Here is a 13124-nt window from a genome sequence, read left to right on the forward strand (position 1 = left end):
ATTGGATGTCATCCGAAGTCAAATTTAGCATTGACATGATTTATTGTTTGTAAATATAATCATTTAGCGATGACATACTGATATTTAATTTTTTACTTTATAAACCATGAACACAGTACATGTCTTATATATGTCGTATAAATGAAGGAATGTTTTCCAAATGTGTCTTACAGTTTATGTCATTATACACTAGGGCTGGGACGATTCATCGATGTCATCGATTACAAAAATACGTCAATTTGCATACCGTGTGTCGATGCGTCGGAATAGAGGAAGGTGGCAGTCTGAAGAATCTGCAGCTTAAAAAACATCGCCAATGGTCAGCATGATTTATGGTCCTGCAGAGGCTCCACGCAGAGCTTTCGCCGTAGCCTACGTAAGTGGTCTGAAGTTTATACTTGTGCGTTTGTGCGTCAATGTCGTTAGGAGAATAGTAGGACCGATGTGTGTGTGTGGGGGGGTGTGCCAGTTTGCCAGTTTCATTGATTATAGTGGAAGCGTAGTGTTGGACCATCCGCGCCGCATACGTTACGTGTGCAATGTAGCCGGAACGGTTAGTGTCAATATGTGAACAGTGCTATGTGCTTCTGTGTGTGTGTTTTTTGTTTTGTTTCTTACACATGACTAGTGTTTGTTTTGTTTACAATTCATGTTCACATGCAGGTGTTTCTCACAGTATTACAGACCCACGTGACTCTGCAGTCTTGTCATTAGGTGTGGCTGAGTGTGCGGTTGCATTACACCCACACTCATTTTCACAGCTGTATTTGTTCCCTATGTTCTTTTCCTTGCCTGTCAGCAGTGCTGATGAGGGATGTGTGAAGGACATTTACTGATGCAAGACACTGAAAATGAAATAAACAATCAATTTTTGTCAAGGCCCAGCCAGACTTGCTTGGTTTAAAACATTTATACATGAAAGTGGAATAAAATAAGATTTTCACAGAGTTGTGACAGTGAGTACAACACACCTCCTCTCTTTCACCCTCCGCTTAATGCTTCTGTCTGTTACAGCTTGGCAGCCTGTGGGTAATGAAGTTAATACTGTCAGAAGCCATCTCATCAGCTCTCCGAGGCTCTTTTGCTGCGGTGGGGAGCCTTATCAGGTCTCAACACAACACTGAGTGGCAACCATGCCCCTGCCTCACTTCATGCCGCTTCCATTATTTATGTGCATTTGCCCAGGTGAGAACAAACCCGGGATCAGAATATGGCAGAACAGCTTATTAGATATTAAGACTCGGCTGAGCATGCTGGAGGGAGGAACGGATGAAGAGTGAGGGTGAACAGAGTTCCCGCTAACTGTCAACAAAGGCAAAAAATGTAATCGGTACGCAGGCTTCAAGCCCAATGGCTAATATTTTTCTTATAGGACCTTGATACACTGTCCATATGTTTGTTCCTAAATACAATATAAATGTCTTCATTTGTATTACTCTGCCTCTCTGTCTCTCTTGCTTTGATACCTGCAGTTTAAAACTTTTAAATATACTTTCGTATTAAGCCTCAATTTGGCTGCTGGAGCCTATTAAAACTATGTTTGCTCATATACACAAAACATATTGACTAACATTTTCAAAGCTAGTTCACCTTGAATATTGTCCAAGAGCTACAACATTGATTCTGTTTTCTATGACTAAGCACCACAGAACTCCTCAATAACTAATATTTTGGAAGAAAATGATTCCCCTACGTGTATTGACGAAAAACAACATCAAATCGGATGATAGAGAGAAAAAGCACAAGCTGCAGAACTTGAGAAATCTATTGTCTTGCCTTGCAGAAAACAAACTTGCTTGTGTTTACAGTTGACTCCAATTCAGCTTCAATGTTTCTATATTTATATCTGTGTGTATGTACGTGTACAAGAGCATGGAAACAAGTTAATGGCTTACCTTTAACTGGTATTTTCTATATACTGTATATGCAAATTTACTCCACATAGTGTGAAAAAGCAATCTACGCACCACATAAACGGCACTTTCAGCTTCCGAAAAGAGGTTCTTTTCATTGGGAAATTGCATCCTGTACACCTATATTAGACTGAAATGACTGTCAAGAAAACAATAGCCTTCTGTATGAAGATTGACGATATATTCCTGAAAAGTTTTCCCATTGTGAAAAACCGCTGACGTCATTCAATGCATCGTATTTTTGCTCTAAAAGAGCTAACTGATCCATAAGACGCCAGCCACTTTACCAGTATCGTGCCAAACTGTATTAGCAAATGATGTTGTCCAAGCTGGCGTTATTGATTCTAGACGACAGAGGCAGACACACAGGTCAATACTAACGTCTCAAAGGTATCAACTATCCCGACAGCTCATATGACAAATGTCGTTATTAAGAAACATCTCTGAGCAAAAATAGCTTGCTGTGCTACTACAATGGATTTTGGACATTTTTCTTCTTCACTGTAAGATAAAAACCAAAATGTTTCAGGGGGAGGAAAACCTATACTCTTGCAGCTACAGATTCAACTAGTGTTTGCGGTGATAAGATTGAGATAAAGGGAGACAAAGAGTCAAAGGCAGAATGCCTTGGTGGCGAATGTGTGCGTCCTTGTTTATATGTGTGTGTGCTACCCTAGTGTGCATGCTGTTTCCTAAATCTGCCTGCACCGGCAGCAGGGGCTCAATCTTCCAAGCCGTCTGCACAGCCTGCCAGCCGGGAAATACATTTATGCGCCTGATACAAAAGATAGCACAGATGAAAGACTTGTTGGAGTTGAATCATCCGTAACCTCATTACACACAGTCGGAGTAACGAACCTCGTTTTGGGGACAACTCTGTCTCCCTCCCTCCTTTTCTCAAAAGAGGTGCAAGGGGAGGAAAAAAAACAGTGTGAAATGACGAAATGAAATCAACATTTCAATATTTTAAACCCTAGATGGATTTTCCATTTCAGCTCTGGTGGCCTCAGTGGGAAAGGCCTTACTGCTACACCTCAAGCTGCATATACATACAGACCATGTATGTCTGCATTGGCTGCATTTATCGAAATGCTAAAGGAAAATTTCTCATAACCGTTAGATTAAACGGAACTGTATTGGGCCGTCAGCAGCGAGAAAAGGCTGCTTGAGCAAAACCATTAAACACAAGCTTTTCTGGGCCCCCGGATAGCTCGGTTGGTAGGGCAGGCGCCCATGTGTGGAGGTTTGCTCCTCGGCGCAGCGGTCGCAGGTTTGATTCCGACCTGCGGCCCTTTGCTGCATGTCATTCCCCCTCTCTCTCCCCTTTCATGTCTTCATCTCTCCTGTCAAATAAAGGTCTAAAAATGCCCTAAAAATTATAAAAAAAAAAAAAAAAAAAAAAAAGCTTTTCTGCTCTAAGTACAGCATTCACCTTGGATCGAAGTCTGTTCACTCGGCCCCAAAAATAATACATCCAGGAAAGCCATTTGCCACTTTAACTGTAGATGTAGATGGTGCCATTAATAAAGCAGGACGTGTTTGTGATGTGTTACTAGGCTTTTTTAGTTATTCATTATGACCGGGTGTCAGGGAAAGAGAGAGAGAGAGAGAGAGAGAGAGAGAGAGAGAGAGAGAGAGAGAGAGAGAGAGAAATACAGTAAACAAAAGTAGATGGAAAAAACACAAGAAGGTCAAAAGAAATCAGCTCAAAAATAGATCACCCACCCAGAGAGAGAAAAACAATAAGAGCAATAAAGTTACGAGAGAGTGGCGAGGTGGGAGACCTTGCCATCCGTGTGACCCCAGGGAGGGGGTTCCTGTCCTCTATCTCGCCCTCTCACTCTACAAAGTCAGAGCCTTCTATTTATACAGCACTGTAATGTTTGGCATTTCCTTCAAGGGGGGAAGAGTATGAGCCATTGTTTTCCTTGGCTGCTGTTCGATTGGCTCAGCAGGCTCCATGCGTCGAAATGTCAGAGGCTTGTAGCTCTATATGTTTGATTAGTTTTATTTATCACAGATAAACAATCATTTGTCCCTTCTCGAGATGGGAAATCTTGTTGATCTGCAACTCAGACAGCCCTTTCATGGATTGAGGTTGTATTTTTCTCTCTCTCTTCCCTTTGTGAAATATTGATATGAGACATGTTGTAGGTTGCTGATGTGTACATGCTGGGAGAGGTAACACAATCACAACACAACTGTCCAAAGGCAGATCAGAGCTTGCAGCTGTTGCCGCAACAATGATGTTGCAATGATATGCAACACATAGTCATTGGAAACTCATCTGCAGTGGTGAGCAGTCATTCTAAACTTAAGGAGCAGACAACTCCACTGACAAAGAGGCAGGTAGTTTAATATCACAGAAATATGTAAAAATATGCAGCCAGAATTCTAATGTGAAAGCTTTTTGAAAAAGAAAAAATGCTTCTTCTTTTTTTTTTTTTACTTGGGGCAAGATGGCGTTAGCTCTTACATACTCTCTAAAACATTTTGAAAAATGTGTTTGTGAATTGAGAAAACAAAAACCAATCCCCCCTCCAAATAGCCCTGCAACTGAAGCTGACACAAATCAATAGGTTGTTAGTTAAACAATAGCTGCCCAACACTGCCGGCATTTTAAAAATAGCCATTCCCCACGGCACTGCAAAACCAAAGAGAATAATTGTGAAGGTTAACAATGCCTGCTGCTATATCAAAATTGAACTAAACCGATGGCCTGGAAAGAGCTCAGTCCAAGGTTTTTTTGCTGGAGGCAGGTTTACAAGAACTCCCACTAATAGTAATGACGGGTCTGGATAAAATGGTCAACTTCAGTGAAGCAAGTTTATATTTTATGGAACTGACAGTGTTTATAACCTCCTGTGGGTACTGACAGATGATCTAGGTTTAGCAGAGACTCTTAGGAGGATATCAGAGATTCCTAGAGATCGCTGTAACTGTAATCAACCAGCAAGAGAGGAACAGAGCTGCTTTTAGAGAGAAGGTGTTCCTTAAAAATGCCTGCTGGGTGGATGAGTGTGTATGATGAAAGTATGTATGTGCGAGCATGAGAAAGTCGAAGAAAGAGCCAGGTTTTTTTCCCCTCCTCTACCCGCATGACTTCTTGTCTTTGCACTCTGCTCTATGTAGCTATTAACCCTCCCCAGAATCCTCCAAACATCCTTGAAGCTCAAAAATCTTTTTTCACACCTCCTCCTGTTTACACCTACACTCTCTCAAACTAGTTATTTTATCTCTCTCAGCCACCGTTCTCCATGCCCAATCCCACTACTTTTTAACACAACTGTGCTGGCATTATAGAGTTGTTCATTATAGCTCTGTTAAATGGCCCAGAAATAAAGAGAGTGAAAGTTAGTAACAGGTTTTTCACTATAATCTTAATAAAAACTATCTTCTAATGCAGTGACGTGCGAAGCAAGTTGAGAATATTCTTAGATACTTTTTGTATGTTAGGCATTTTGTAGAATCTTCCATAATTCCATCCTCAGATGAAAAAAACACCTCAACACTATGCTCACATGTCAAGTACACATGTACAGTATTTACCCCTGGGTCACACCACCATTCCCTGGGCAGAGCTCCCCACCCGCCAACACCTCAATGGCTCCTGCATCCCAGAAAGAGGAGGTGTGGTACACTCTACCCAACAGAGAGGCTTCTGGGATGGGCAGCCTAACCCCAAGCTCCCGGTGCCAGCAGGTGAGATCATGGGAAACACGTGTGTCTCTGTGGGAATATACACAGGCAGCTGGCTGTTAACTAGCATGGTGGGAGGTTGGATGCCTCCTCAGCTCAGCTGCTGCTGTTAGGCTGGGGTGGAAAGAAAAGCCCCCTCTCTTCTCCTGTCCTATTAGACCCTAGAGTTTTGAGTTTTTTTGGGGGGTTTGCACACATCAGAGCAAGCTAAGGCTGCGATTCACACCTACAGTTATTTTGGATCAAACCACAACCCAAATATTACTTTGACTACATTTTTGTATTTGGTTGTTTGGGTTCAAGCTGTCAAGTTGCTTGATCATTAGACACAGTATTGGCAGTCAGGATGTCAAAATAAATCTCTACATTTAGATAACATTTTTACTTCAGCTTAACAAGAAAGATTTATTTCTTCATGTTCACAGTTTGTAATATTCTACAGAAAAAAAGTAATTTGTTCCCCCATCTGTCAAGCTTTCAACAGTTGCTTCCCCACACTCTTAAAGCTACTCTCATTCACACATTTCTATTTACATCACCAAACAGTATCAATCCAACACCAACAACTGAACAGAGCTATCAGCTGTTAATGGAGTCTAACTCATTGTAGATATCAATATACACTTCAAATTCACTCTCTTTATTAAACTGAGCACCTGCCCTCTTTTCCAAAATCTAGCCTCCTGCTAATTAACTGAGACTCTCTTTCTGAGGCATCTGCGTACATCTGTTCAAAGTCATCCGAGTTCAAATTACATTTTTCACACCTCCCAAATCAAACTAAATGACATGTAAACTGAAAGTGGAAGAAAGACCTCAGAATCCTCAAATGATCTTGGAGTGAATGCCGCTCAAAAATAAGAGATTGTTAATGTGGCCAATGTAACTGTCCGAGGTGCAATCTAGCGAGCTCCCTTGCTGATTACGTTTGCAAAGGCACCACTCGCAAGGAGCAATGGCAGACAATTCGATTTCAGCCTCGTGGGATTCCAATCCACACTGAGGCTGTGTAATGTTATCAAACTCTCTGGACATCCAGCCTTTACCCCGGGTGAACACAGCCAATAAACATTTTGTCTAATGTAGTAAACGTGTAAACAATTCACCTGTTACTGTGACAGATCTTTGAAGTAAAGCTTATAATCTGTCGCACACATGCTCCACGAGATAATTTATTTATGACACTAGAACTGTGTACGTAATCCATTATCCATGTGCACCACACTTGTGTACAATACAGTGTAGAGCTGGGCAATATATCAATATTATATCGATATCATGACATGACTAGATTTCGTCTTAGATTTTGGATATCGTGATATGACATAAGTGTTGTCTTTTCCTGGTTTTAAAGGCTGCATTACAGTAAAGTGATGTCATTTTCTGAACTTACCAGACTGTAACTGTTGTATTATTGCCTTTATCCACTTAGTTATTATATCCACATTACAGATGATTATTTATCTAAAATCTAAGTGTGAAGATATTTTGATAAAGCACCAATTGTCAACCCTAGGATATTGCCGCAATATCGATATCGAGGTATTTGGTCAAGAATATCATGATATCTGATTTTATATATCGCCCAGCCCTAGTACAGTGTATATCACACTGCCATTAATGTCAACTGAAAAGGCTTGCACTTGTCTCAGATGACACTGGGACACAGAGATGGAAGAAGAAATGCAAAGACAGGAGTAAAATAAGTTATAGCGGTATTCGCCTCGTTCATTCTTTAAGTGTATTTTGGTCTTCATGTGTTTCAGATTATTGGTTTCCAAACTTCTATTTTCTAGGTCAGTGGGTTGTTGAAGCTGGAATCGGTTCAGCCTGTAGCCCCGAGCTAAAGCCTGGGCCTCTGTCTAAAGCTTAATGGCTTTCACTGGTTTACCTTCAGAGAGCATGACATGCTGCCAGTTTGTCGTCTGAGCTACCCCCGGCTCCACACATGTAAAGTTATTACCTAATGAGCAATGTTTATTAGGAAATAACAGTGCAGTTTTTGTATTAAAAGCAACCTGAGGTCTTTATCCTCTACGTAGTCAAGAGTGGTACTGCAGTGAGTCTGTTAACATCCCAAATGTCCTTCCTAAATAATCCAGTTTTGTTCCGGACATATACTGTAGTTTAGATGCCCTTCAGAAGACAAAATCTCGCAAAATCTGGGCAACATCCACTAAGGATTGATTGAGAGAAACAGCTGGAGGCCGGATCAATCAGCAAACTATGGGATGTGGATTAGATGATGATGATCACCACATTTGGCTTGTGGCTCTGATTGGTTAAATACTGACCAAATTAAATGCAAAGTAATTTAGATCTTGCCAAAGTAAATGTCTGTTGATCCTTGCTAGACCTCAGTAAGCAAAGTGAACCTCATAGGCTAGCTTTAGGAGGCTAATAATTTAGTATACAAGCCTTTAAATTTAGGGACAACTATAAAAGTGTCGAGAAATCCCAAAACATTCAACTAGTCTTTGGTTTTGGAGCAGAAAACATCTTTTCTTCAGCATTTTCCCCAAATATTCCTTATTATACGTATGTGTGTTCTGCTCAGATAGTGTCGCATGCCAGCTGAACAACTGAATGCAACTGCTCATTCAAAAGTCTGAACTTTTCAGTTAAAAAAGCAGTGAGGTAGATGTTTAACGCCAAACCAGAATCACCATAAAATCACATTAATGCTGTTTTTGTCCCGAAGGAGAAAGTTAAGCAATGTGGCGCTATGCTCTTTGCTAAACTACATGCAGTATGAAATGTATCCGGGAGAGAGGCTATGCCTTCACTCAGTGCAATGAAGAGATCAAAGGAGTCTGGAAACAAAAACAGGAGGCAATCTGTCACACCATACATCCATCCATGCTATGTCTGCCTCGACTCCCACATTCATTCCCTTGATCCATTCTATATCACTTAGAAACCATTCCCACTGCTAATGAATACTCCCCAGTAAAGACTTAGCAATCTGTTAGTTGCAATCAGTTTTTGTACATTCCACAACTAATCACTACAGCTTTCACATACGCATTTCACGCATAATTTCACCTACATCATGCTACTCATAACTGTGGCTATAAAAGTGAGTATTTTTTTCACTGAAAACAAGACTTATATTGTCTTTGTTAATATGAATAATATGAAGGCATTTACTTATCTCAACTGCTGTCTGCTACTCAGGCGAAACTGGGTTGCCAGTTATTGCAAAACTATTTGTGTTGCACCTCAGTCTACTGCAAGAAGTAAGTTTAATCTTAGAGTAGAAGAAGGGAGGATTTTTTTTTTTATAATATAATGTATGATTTTCGATAGGATGAGGGATATGATGAGTCTCTTCTAAAACAGTGCCTGGTTAAGGCCCAAGGAACGAAACTGCTCTTCCATCTGTTTTGACACTTCCCATTTAAAGTGCTCATATTATGCTTTTTGGCATGCTTTTTTCCTTTATTGTGTTATATATCTTTTTGTGCACGTTATAGGTTTACAAAGTGAAAAAGCCCAAAATCCAGCCCAAAAGGACTTACCATCTTCCAGAGAAAACACAGTTCACAAACTGCTCCAAACAGCTCTATTGTAGTCCAGCCTTTACTTCCGTGACGAACGTGCGTCACTTTGTAACACGTTATAATGCTCACCTAGCTGCTAGCATGGCACTCCCTCGTGCTCTGCAACTGACTAGCTAGCAGTACTTACTGTGCATGTGCGACTCCCAACAAAGATGGAACAGAAGTGAGATGTCTCACTCTGTAGCTAAAAGAGAGAGCTCAACACACAGGGTGAAAAGAGGAGCTGCAGCAATGTGCAGTACAACAAATATATGTTGTTTTCTGAAAATGAAACTACATAAAACTATTCTGGTACAACCTCTAAATACAATAATGAACCAGAAAATGATCATAATATGAGCACTTCAACACAGGTAGAGCCACGCTTCCTTCTTTCTGTTCCAACTACTGTGGTTAATATGAAGCCTGTTACATATCCCTGTTGCACGTATTATGGAGCTATATTTTGAAAAAGAGCTTTCTGTCACAACACACGTATTGGCATATACAGTACAACTAACAACATCGTGAAGATCATTCAATACTATGATTATGCTTACTTCAATGCTCCCAACACAATACTTTTATACCTAGCATAAAAGTATGTCCTCCTGGGTATTGCTGCTATTGTATAAAAGTTATTTCTTTACCACAATAACACAAACACTGAAAACTAACAGCATATTTAAACCAAAGCCAGACAATGAGTCAGATGATGTTATTTATCAATAGTAATATATTTCTATATAAAATAGAAATATAACTGGCAGCAGTACCAACTTTAGACTGTTTCAAAGTTTCATCAAGGTAAATGGAAGACTTTCAAGACCTTTTAATGCCACTTAGAACTTAGATGTACGACTTATGTCACCTCTGAAATGAAGATGAAAAAATGTTCTGCCTAACTGGACTTATTTCTAAGCTGCTGAACACTAGACTTTATTTAAAAGTTGTCAAGGACTTTTGAGGACCTTGAGTAAAGGTGAGAAACACCATATAATTTATGATCTAATAAGTACCTGCAGACCCCTAGATAAATCAGATAAATGTCACAAGTCACTAAATGTAAAAAATGGCCAAAGGGCAATCAGAGGTATTATTTAGATATTTTTTTTCTAGTGTTCAGTGACCTGCTGTGCTGTGTTTTTAACACCCTATTATGGTCTGATTGTTGCAGTCACTGCACACAAAGTCAAAGGATTGAAAGCATTAATTATCATCAGTATTATATTCCAGTTCATTTGTACAATTCTGCATTAAAGGGAAACATGCCTTTTACAATCCAAACCATGACTGTTACAAGCCATTGGGCATTAAAGCTTTATGTTAATGACCAATAAACAAATAAATGTATCTCCCTTGATCCATTAAATTCAGTTTGACACCATATAGGACAACAATGGTTCTTTAAAGCTACAACTTAACCTTAATCTCCTTGCTGTCTTTGGTTAATAGTGAATTTAGGCCCAAAAGACCAAATAAAATAGGTTAACAGCAGGTGAAGCAGACACAGAATAGTGAGTTTTGCAATATGCCTTGGAGCACTGACAGGGAACAGCACCCACCTTTCCTCAGAGCAGGAGAGGAGAGAGACTCAGGGAGTTGGATGGAAGGAGACAGACGATTGATCACTTACTAGAATGAGAGGGGGGAAGGGAGGATAAGAGAGACCACAGGAAAACAACACTAAAGATAGACAGTCAGTCAGGAAAGGGAATGTATGGCTTTTGAAGGTATAAGTGGCAGCCTAGAGCATTGACTCTTGTTTATTGAGATGGAAGCAGACATGAGTGTGCCGATGTGTAATCGGCCTTACGAGCTACATTGTGTAATGGTAAGAGACAGGGCAGCTCTGAGGCTCTATGGCAAAAAAAAACAGAACCGGGTAAACTACTACTACAGTGCACGACATGCACAGGGTTGATTGGGTTTGTGCTCTAAGTCCAACTTATCATGCTTTCGCTTTGCACAGAGAGAGAAAGAGAGGGGCAGAGTATCAATCTGTGAAAAAGGATTTAAGATTTAGCAATGAGCCACTGATTTAAGTTAATGTTACAGCCCAATAAAAAGAAGCTCACTACTCAAGATGTACTCTGTTCATCTTCTAACAACAATGACCTTCCCTGTTAAAGCTACCCTAACACCTTAGCACACAGAGGCATTCAAAGCAGCCCAACAACAGCCACATTCCCTCATACTGTCAGCTGAGCTCAGCGGGATCATCAGCACATAGTTCAGCACTGCATGAGCTGAATTATGTGCAGTGACACTTCAACACTCTCCTGACAACTTTGTGCATTTCAACACAATTTGACAGGGTATTAATTCTGGGGCACCGGCTTACTTCGTTACTCTGTGACAGATTTGTTTTTGATTCTAAAGTCATTGCTCCAGATCAGCTAAAATCAGAAAGGAAAGATTTGGGCTTCATCTGTGTACAAACTATATGTGCATTTCTGTCAAACTATTATTATTCAGTGAGACTGACGCATCTTCGGGAATCTTAAAATGTGAAAAAAGATTCAATTTACATTAGATATTGCACAACAATCACATCTAAACTCTTAAGACCAGTATTACAGGGGTATTACAGTGATACTTAAGAAAACAATAAAGGTAATTTCACTATTGATTATTGAAGACACGCCTCGAATTCTACAGTACAAAAATATAGAAGAACAGTTCAGGTCACTGCTTTTCTGTTGGAAGAATGAGAATGCCAAGAGGACCCATACATCCCTAACAAAAACTACAGATCAAATGTAAATAACCCAAAGTGTCTGTTTCATGGCACAGAAAGCGTGCAGCTCCCCAACTGAGGCTGGAAACTAACATAAGAGCCCTAACATACGCAGAGGGACACATGTGCTTGTTAAAACTGTTTCACATTTTGCAGACAGCAACACATGAATCTCACTGCTGAATCATTCTAATAAGAGTATGCATCCTCTGTGCAGCAGGGGTACCCAAAGTATGGTACGGGCCACTTTATGGTCCGATGGGAGTTACAGGCGACTTCCAAGCAAAATGTAGAAATCATGTCATTTTACCATTCCCAGAAAAACCTGTTAATCTTATATTTAGTCTCAGCACACATATCTACACAGAATACTGTCCAATTTGGTAGCTTGTTAAACCAACTGTCCATATCATATGGCAAAACCTCACCGCGTCTTTAGACATGAAAACACACAATAAACCCTGTCCATACAGCACCAATGTGTCTAAGTTTGAGCATTATACCAGCAGTCTATTTCTGACAAGTTTGTTTGAATCTGGTCCATTCAACAGAAAGCTAACGGAGAACACAACAACACAATGTCAGTGGATGGTGGAAAAAATAACCACCGGTTCCCGTCACTATCCCCGGGCGCCTTTCTCACCCCGGCGTGTGCCACAAAGCTGAAGCCCACACAGCGCCAGAGCCGGCCAGACACCTCTCTGCGCGGAGGGGAGGGGTTACAGACACCTACCAGCTTTACATGCCGAACTCTCTTTTCTTCTGTCATCTTGAACGTAGCCCGAAATGAAGTTAGAAGAAACAGAGGAGAAATGGACAGATCCGAGCCGGGATACTGTAGAGGACTCCTTCTCCCAAAGTCTGTTCCACACGGCGCAGCGCAAAATACCAGCCCGGTGCGTTCAGTCAGTGGTGCTGCACCGCTCCGCTGGCGACAGCACACGGGCAAGCGGAATATTCAACTTTGGCAAAATGAGAGAGGGAAGGAGACACACCGAGAGCGAGAGCGAGAGAGAGAGAGAGAGAGAGAGAGAGAGAGAGAGAGAGAGAGAGAGCAGCCACAATCACAGGAAAGCGGCTCCTCCTACCCATACAATACAAAAAGCAAAAGCCAGCAGATAGAGAAGCATTTGGGCATGTTACTGCAAACTGTAACGCGCTGTCACTGTAGCCTAATAACTCATTTATTGTGTAGCAGCAGACTACACGTCACACTTATTCATACAGTTT

The 13124-nt window shown here is 40.8% G+C and overlaps 1 protein-coding gene across 3 annotated transcripts in view; it reads right to left on the minus strand.

The window, feature by feature from the left end:
* The window catches only part of mid2 (midline 2), a 175405-nt gene that overhangs the window by 104998 nt on the left and 57283 nt on the right, over positions 1 to 13124 (minus strand). For 2 of the 3 annotated variants that reach the window (XM_028588732.1, XM_028588730.1), the window contains exon 1: positions 12628 to 12841. The exons of the other annotated variant lie outside the window; for it this stretch is intronic. The gene's annotated coding sequence lies outside the window, so the exon portion shown is untranslated. Of the gene's footprint in view, positions 1 to 12627; positions 12842 to 13124 lie in introns of those variants that run through there. 3 annotated transcript variants of the gene reach the window in all.

Source organism: Perca flavescens, chromosome 10 (genome assembly GCF_004354835.1).
Source record: "Perca flavescens isolate YP-PL-M2 chromosome 10, PFLA_1.0, whole genome shotgun sequence".
NCBI classification, from domain to species: Eukaryota; Metazoa; Chordata; class Actinopteri; order Perciformes; family Percidae; genus Perca; species Perca flavescens.